This window comes from Dendropsophus ebraccatus, chromosome 5 (assembly GCF_027789765.1).
Source record: "Dendropsophus ebraccatus isolate aDenEbr1 chromosome 5, aDenEbr1.pat, whole genome shotgun sequence".
NCBI classification, from domain to species: Eukaryota; Metazoa; Chordata; class Amphibia; order Anura; family Hylidae; genus Dendropsophus; species Dendropsophus ebraccatus.
The window spans coordinates 158975425-158984324 of record NC_091458.1 but is presented as its reverse complement, the minus strand read 5'-3'; positions in this window follow the sequence as shown (position 1 = coordinate 158984324).

The following is an 8900-nucleotide window of genomic DNA, read 5'->3' as shown; positions in this document are numbered from 1 at the left end:
GAGCCATGGGAAGCAGTGCTCTATGAGGTGGAGCCATGGGAAGCAGTGCTCTATGAGACAGGGAGCCATGGGAAGCAGTGCTCTGTGAGACTGAGCCATGGGAAGCAGTGCTCTGTGAGACAGGGGGCCATGGGAAGCAGTGCTCTGTGAGACAGGGAGCCATGGAAAGCAGTGCTCTATGAGACAGGGAGCCATGGGAAGCCGTGCTGTATGAGATAGGGAGCCGGGGGAAGCAGTGCTCTGTGAGACAGGGGGGCGGGGGAAGCAGTGCTCTGTGAGACAGGGGGGCATGGGAAGCAGTGCTCTGTGAGACAGGGGGGCATGGGAAGCAGTGCTCTGTGAGACAGGGGGCCATGGGAAGCAGTGCTCTATGAGAGGGGGCCATGGGAAGCAGTGCTGTATGAGACAGGGAGCCATGGGAAGCAGTGCTGTATGAGACAGGGAGCCATGGGAAGCAGTGCTCTATGAGAGGGGGCCATGGGAAGCAGTGCTCTATGAGAGGGGGCCATGGGAAGCAGTGCTGTATGAGAGGGGAAGCTATGGGAAGCAGTGCTGTATGAGACAGGGAGCCATGGGAAGCAGTGCTGTATGAGACAGGGGGCCATGGGAAGCAGTGCTGTATGAGACAGGGGGCCATGGGAAGCAGTGCTCTATGAGACAGGGGGCCATGGGAAGCAGTGCTGTATGAGACAGGGCCTATGGGAAGCAGTGCTCTGTGAGAGGGGGGCCATGGGAAGCAATGCTCTATGAGACGGGGGGCCATGGGAAGCAATGCTCTATGAGAGGGGGCCATGGGAAGCAGTGCTGTATGAGACGGGGGGCCATGGGATCAGTGCTCTATGAGAGGGGGGCTATGGGAAGCAGTGCTCTATGAGAGGGGGCCATGGGAAGCAGTGCTGTATGAGAGGGGGCCATGGGAAGCAGTGCTCTATGAGACAGGGCCATAGGAAGCAGTGCTGTATGAGACAGGGAGCCATGGGAAGCAGTGCTGTATGAGACAGGGAGCCATGGGAAGCAGTGCTGTATGAGACAGGGAGCCATGGAAAGCAGTGCTGTATGAGACAGGGAGCCATGGGAAGCAGTGCTCTATGAGACAGGGAGCCATGGGAAGCAGTGCTCTATGAGACAGGGAGCTATGGGAAGCAGTGCTGTATGAGATAGGGAGCCGAGGGAAGCAGTGCTCTATGAGAGGGGGGCCATGGGAAGCAGTGCTCTATGAGAGGGGGGCCATGGGAAGCAGTGCTCTATGAGAGGGGGGCCATGGGAAGCAGTGCTATATGAGACAGGGAGCCATGGGAAGCAGTGCTGTATGAGAGGGGGGCCATGGGAAGCAGTGCTGTATGAGAGGGGGGCCATGGGAAGCAGTGCTGTATGAGATAGGGAGCCGGGGGAAGCAGTGCTCTATGAGACAGGGCCTATGGGAAGCAGTGCTCTGTGAGAGGGGGGCCATGGGAAGCAATGCTCTATGAGACAGGGGGCCATGGGAAGCAGTGCTCTATGAGACAGGGAGCCATGGGAAGCAGTGCTGTATGAGACAGGGCCATGGGAAGCAGTGCTCTATGAGAGGGGGCCATGGGAAGCAGTGCTCTATGAGAGGGGGCCATGGGAAGCAGTGCTCTATGAGACAGGGGGCCATGGGATCAGTGCTCTATGAGAGGGGGCCATGGGAAGCAGTGCTCTATGAGACAGGGGGCCATGGGATCAGTGCTCTATGAGACAGGGGGCCATGGGATCAGTGCTCTATGAGAGGGGGCCATGGGAAGCAGTGCTCTATGAGACAGGGGGCCATGGGATCAGTGCTCTATGAGAGGGGGGCTATGGGAAGCAGTGCTCTATGAGAGGGGGCCATGGGAAGCAGTGCTGTATGAGAGGGGGCCATGGGAAGCAGTGCTCTATGAGACGGGGCCATAGGAAGCAGTGCTCTATGAGAACAGGAGCCATGGGAAGCAGTGTTCTATGAGACAGGGACCATGGGAAGCATTGTGGGACCCCGGGGAGTGCTCTATGAGAGCGGGGACTCCGGGAAGTGCTCTATGAGAGCAGGGGCCCTGGGAAGCCTTCTGTGAGGAATTAAGGGTCGCAGTGCTCAGCTAGGAATGGTTGAGACTAGAGTGGAGTTATTAGGTGGTCGTCACTCTGGACTCTGTATTCTAGTCTGTTCAGTCTAGAGCAGTGTTTCTCAACCTTTTGAAACCAAGGGCCCCCATGTGATAAGATGCACCAGCCAAGTACCCCCATGGATTGATTATAACCATTGCCGAGATTACACTGCAGCCATTGGCTCTGTAAACAGTCTCTGTTAGCAGTTGATTCCCACATCGGATCCCCCAATAACAATGTGCCTGATCTGTACGATGCAGAAGTTGTTTTTTTATTTAGCAGTTTCTTATTCACAGGGTCAAATTATTTTTGATATCACTCTCTGTGTGTTGGCAGTGTGAGATCAGTGGCCCGAACTCATTTAACCCTTTTAAAACACATTTATTTAAAAAAATGCCCGTCTGCCCTCTTTTTTATTTTATTAAAATTTTCCATTATAACAAAATACTTTACCAGCATATAAAAAAAGTATACAAATTACACAACACTGATCCCAATCATTCATACCCTATATAACCCCCAACCAACCACCACTGGCAAAAAAAGAGGAGAGCAAGAGACACCCAATCCACCCCCCCCCCCCCCCCCACGCACACACACACACACACTATTCCTCCAGAACTGACCAAGCTTACCATGTAAGATGATATATCTCCGCTTATTTTTCCTTGTTCTAATACAACATATTTCTGAGTCTTTTTAGCTTCTTTCAACCAAAGCTCCTTAGTGGGGGAAGCTAAAATCATTAAGTTAATTTGTTTTCCCTAAGACCCATTGGCATCACAACATATGGGATATAACCGCCCCTGGGACGAAAAAATATCTAATGAAAGTAATTAACACAAGTTTTAATCCCCTCCTACAGGAAGTATATAATGAGCCCGTCTCCCAACCTCCACAGTCTAATAATCAAGTAACAAAACAAAGGGGATGGAGCCTTGCGATGCCAATGGGTCTTAGGGAAAACAAATTAACTTAATAATTTTAGCTTCCCTTTCGTCCCATTGGCATCACAACATATGGGGAACTAGCAAGTATTGTCCCCATTGGGAGGGCTTCCCTGCACAGCGACATTAATGAAGGACCTAGCAAAGGCCATCCTGGCAGAAATAATGGAATCAAGTCTATAATACTTAAGAAAGGTTGACTGGGATGACCAGGTAGCAGACTGGCAAATATGTTGAAGAGGTACTAAGGTTCTTTTATCCCAGCTGGTAGCGATGGCTCTTGCTGAATGTGCTCAAGTAAACTGCAGATGGAAGGTCAGCAGACGTATAGTATAGTCCAATGGAATCACGATCCATCTGGAAATAGAAAGTTTGGAGGCTTTTTTCCCCTGTTTTTCCCCTTGAAACAAAACCAGAAGATTTTCTTCTTTTCAAAAAGGCTTTACTCTGTCCAGATATAGTCTTTGGCTTCTGGCAACATCCAATAGGGTAAAATGCACTCCTTCCTGACTGTGATCTGTTGAAGTAAAAACTAGGAGCAACACAAGCTGATTGATGTTCTCAAATGAAGCCACTTTAGGAAGAAAACCTAGAAGGAATCTAAGGATGATTTTATCCTCGGAAAAAAACAATATAAGGAGGAACATACCCAAAGCTTTGAAGTTCCCCCACCCTCTTATCTTTGGCTGGTCTCCTTGAGATCAGTGATCTGTTTCTCATATGGCCCCCACTCTATTAGAGGTAATGGCCACCAGGAATACAATCTTGAAGGTGAAAAATTTAAAGTCCACTTCCTTCAAGGGTTCGAAGAGGGCACAGCACAGTCGCCTAAGGACTTAGGAGAGGTCCCAGGTGTTTACCAGTCTGATGACACTAGGTCTTAGCCTTGTTATGGATTTAACAAATTGTTTAACTTCCAGAATCTGTAGAAGTCTAGTATTTAGATGAGCAAAAATAGCTGCGATCTGAACTTTAATTGAATTTGACCCTTGTCAAAAGCCTCCTGGAAACATTCAAGGAGTTAGGAAAGAGATGGCTTTAATTAATCAATCTGTTTCTTGAGACACCAATTCTGAAAAATCCTCCATATGCGAGCATAACAGATTTATTGGTTGCATCTCTATGGGCATGTGAAAGAGTGCAGTCTCCAGGCTGCCTGGCTTAGGCTGGAGAGATCCTGAGATAGATGGCCGCCCTGAGATATCAAATCTGGACAAATTGGAAGTCTCCAGAATTCTGCCTTGCTCATGGTCATGAGAAGGGTGAACCGGGATCTCTGAATGAGGGGATGATAATCACTGGTGCTTGGTCCAGACCCTCTGAATCCTTTAGATGGGGGGGGGGGGGGAAATGTATGCCAACTGGAATGTCCCAGGGCAGATGCCGCGGTATAGGCTCTTTCGAAGGCCTCAATTCTCCTATCCATAGGGTTCTTGAGGTTTGACCCATCCTCAGCCTGTAGAACAGTACGTTTGGATAGTTTAGCAATAGCCGGATCCACCTTAGGAGGGTCAATCCAATCTTTAGGCTCATTCTTCTTAAGGACATATATTGTCTTGAATTTTTTATTGAGAACCTGAGCCTTTTCCGGTTTCTTCCACTCCGCCTGGAGCATGGACATAGAGGTCTCCCCTACATTAAAAGCCCTTGGCTTTTTAGAGGTGGAGGCTTTTTGCAATTTATAGATACTGTAGATGGGGGAAAAAACACTTAATGATTTCTTTTCATCCTCTGAGAAGTAACAAGAGGAGAATCCCAATTCATCTAGAACCTTGAATTCTGACCCCTAGGTTAGAAAAAAAATTAAAAATAGCTAGGTAACAGAAATTCTGATACAAAAATACTCACAGGCTGAGAAACAGAAAAAGAAAAAACACGTTTATTTATTTATTTTTTTAAAGCATGATGACACTCCTTATCGGCAAGAGATTTCTCTACGAAATCCTTCTCCAAAATTATGACATACTATATCACGTTCTTTATCACCCTTAGGGCAGCATGAGGCACACAGAACTGAAATACACATGGTATATACATAAGTGTGTAAAGACGGTACTTAGAAACCTTAAGGTGTCACTGTCTTTTAGTTTTTTTTTTGCAGAAATCAATAGAACACGTGATTTTAAGAAACTTTCTAATTGGGTTTATTAGACAAATATGGCATTATCTGCATTCAAAAAGACTTTCCCCAGGTTCCCCCCCCCCTCCCTCTCTCTCATCCACTACTCATTATCAGAAAATCTCGACTTTTACATCAGTCGGGCCCTGTCTGTTCTATGGAGAGGGGAGGGGGGAGGAGGGAAATTACTCGGCAGCAGAGAACAAAAGATTACACAGCGGGGAGCTTTGTGAAAGGGTATTCAGAGGTCAGTGCTGACTTCAGAGGAGATAGCCCTGTGATGTAGCTGTAAATTAACTTTTTGTTGTCCTGTTTTGGTGCCTCATCTCCCTCAACCCCTCTCCATAGACAATCATGAAGACAGGGGGGAGAACTGCTTTTTCATGATAAAAATGCGGCTAATAAACCCAATTACAACGTTTCTTAAAATCGCCTGTACTATTGATTTCTGCAAAAAAAAAAAAAAATGTAAACAACAGTGACACTTTAAATGTGGGCCAATGTGTACATGCTGGATGAATTTCTCTGGCCACTTGGCTGGCGTAGCTTTGGTTGGGTGCTCTTATGTCATGAAAGCTTATTGGTATTCTTATGCACATGTATTCTTCAAAATGTAATCCACTTAAAATGCCATACATACAAATGTAACAGATTTTGCAATGGATTTGTTTGTAGTGTAAGCACTCACTGCAGACATGAAACCTGTATTCGCAGCCTTTAAGTCATATTCTAATTCATTAAATAATTGCTTTGAACTACAAAAAAGATAAAAAGCATTTATATAAAAAAAACTACATACCTAATAAAAGGCATAGAAAGGATTTAACCTAACTGTGCTTACCCACCCTCCTCCGTTTCCCTTCTTTTTTTGTTTTCTATGTGTCAGAGGATTATACAGAAATTACTTGTACTTAGCCATTCACTGCCTGCAGTTGGTTACCATCTATGATAGAAAGAAGCTGAGCTCTTAGTTTCAGTGCAATGACTGACACCTACAATAGCAGCACCTGGGAGACAGAAGAGGGCGAGTAAGCACAGCTTACATTGACATACCCGTCCTGCTAGACATAAGGAGCGCCAGGAGAACAGAGCAATTTGCAATGATGTAAGACGGCCTCCGAGACATCAATAAGGCCAAAAAGGTACCAGGAAGCCCAATTTGTACTATTTCATACAAAATAGGCAAAAAAAAATGCCTTTTAGTAGTGACACATTTGTCTTTTTTTGTGACGATTTACACAACAAAAGTAGAACCACGACTTGCACATAGAGTATTCTATCATGGCCTAACAGATGCAATAGGTTGTGAGGACTACCTTGTCATATATTTTCCTCCTAGTTTGTGCCTCATAGGGTAACATAGTATATTCTCCTCTTTCTAGGCACAAAAGGCCACATTTCAGTCTGGATGAATTGTATAGTTCTCAAATTGACACCAGCAAAACCAGAGTATTTGCTATTGCAAATAGGCCACAATCGCTATCTCCCTTCTGTGTTTGACAACAGGTTGCTTCTAGTATTTTTCTATCAGTTAATAATGGTCTATACAGCTTGATTAGCAATTTTTTAGGGTTTCTGTAAAAGATGTTATGGCTACAAAAATCATAAATTACAATATCATTACCAGATTTATGAGACACCAACCAGTGCATGCCAGCATGATGTATCTGAATGATCTGTTCACACTCATCCAATATTACCTCTGAGTGTGCAAGGAAAACAGTGTCTATAAATCCTGACACACTTAGCTGTTTTTTGGACATAAACTGACTCTCATTGTATTGGCATGCAACCTCTGGCCTTTAGTTATTAGCTCTCTATCTTTAAATGTCAAAGTAAACTCACTCAGAGTCAGTCAATTAAATGTGGTGTCTCATTATCTATTGCCCCAAATTGTTTAAAGTTTTTGGCTTTAAAAATTTTTTTTTTTTTTTTTTTTTTTTTGGGGGGGGGAGGGGGATGGCAGTAGGATAAATCGCAAATAAAGCCCCACTCCTCCCCGCCTTTCCGTGCACCCATCAGGCGAGCGGGGGTTACAGCTGACATATACCCAGAAGGCAAGAATCTGCACCTTCTCCCTGGCCTATGCTCGGGCCAAAGCCCTCTGTGTCAAGTGCAAACAGTGGGTTCCCACTTTAAGCAATGTTTGAATTTTCCCACTAAAAGGAGGTCAGCCTGAATACAGCACACATGTTTACATGACGACAAGTGTCTTTCCCAGTCCTTGCGGCCACAGTCTGGCAATTCTCCATGCCTCTATCGTCAAATTATATTTGTAATGTCTTTTACAGTTAATTAATCCCTCCTTGAGTGTTTTCTGGTGCATCGAGATTCACAGATAATTCTTTATATACAAAATATTCTAGAAGCCTTTTTGGCTTGCTCTTTTTTTTTGGGGGGGGGGGGGAGATACCAAAGCTGTACTAAATAGGCAAAAAAAATGCCTTTTAGTACTGACACATTTGTCTTTTTTGTGAAGATTTACACAACAAAAGTAGAACCACAACTTGCACATAGAGTATTCTATCATGGCCTAACAGATGCAATAGGTTGTGAGGACTACCTTGTCATTTATCTTCCTCCTAGTTTGTGCCTCATAGGGTAACATAGTATATTCACCTTTTTCTAGGCACAAAATAAGGTGAGGCTGCATTTCAGTCTGGATGAATTGTATAGTTATTAAACTGACACCAGCAAAGCCAGAGCATTTGCAATTGCAAATAGGCCACAATCGCTGCCTCCCTTCTGTGTTTGACAACAGGTTGCTTTGACTTCTAGTGTTTTCTATCAGTTAATAATGGTCTATACAGCTTGACAGCTATTTTTTTAGGGTTTCTGTAACAGATGTTACGGCTGACTCTCATTGTGTTGGCAAGTAATCTCTGGCATTTAGTTATTAGCTCTCTATCTTTACTTTACTTTTTTAGGTTTTGAGTGATATTGTTAAAAAACTATGGGGGACATTTATCAAGAATGACATACTTGCATGCCAGTCGCATATAAAGCCCCACGCCTTCTCCTCGCCTTGCCGTGCACAAAATATTGTATGAAAGTGATCAGAATGGCATATCTGCGCAAAAATGGTAATAATAAAAAAAATTCAGCACATCCCTCCAAATAAAAATGGCTTCACTTAAATACAACCATGGTGGGGGGGGGGGCATAAATAAGTATACAAGTATTGTCAGAAACTAATAGATCTGGTCATTTTCACTACAGATAAATGAATTTACGGTAATAAAGCAAAGCACTTAGTTATCTCTGCAATCTGTTCATCAGCCGGCTGCTGTTTAGCTTAGTGCTGCTCCTCTCGAGTGTCTGGAAAAACTGGATCCAGTCCTGGGAAACTGGGAGAAGTTCCCAGGCACCTGAAGAAGAGCAACAGTCAGATAAACAGCAGCAGGCTGATAAGCAGATTGCAGAGATAATGAAGCACTTCGCTTTATTTTCATTGTAACTTCGCTCATCTCTAGTTTTCACTATAAAATAAATTAAAAAATTAAAAATTCAACTTTTTTTTAACAAAAGTGGTTAATTCCCGCCCCCCCCCCCCCCCCCCGCAAAAAAAATAAAAACTTGTGGCTTTCCAATATATTATGTGAATGTCAGGACTGTGCGCTGGCGCTCCTCGGTTCAGGCTGTGAGGCCGAGAAGACGCTGAGTTGGTGTTTCTGTGCAGTTCCAGAACCCTGTCTGAACACAGGTCTATTTTAGTTTTTTTCAGCCCCAAAAAA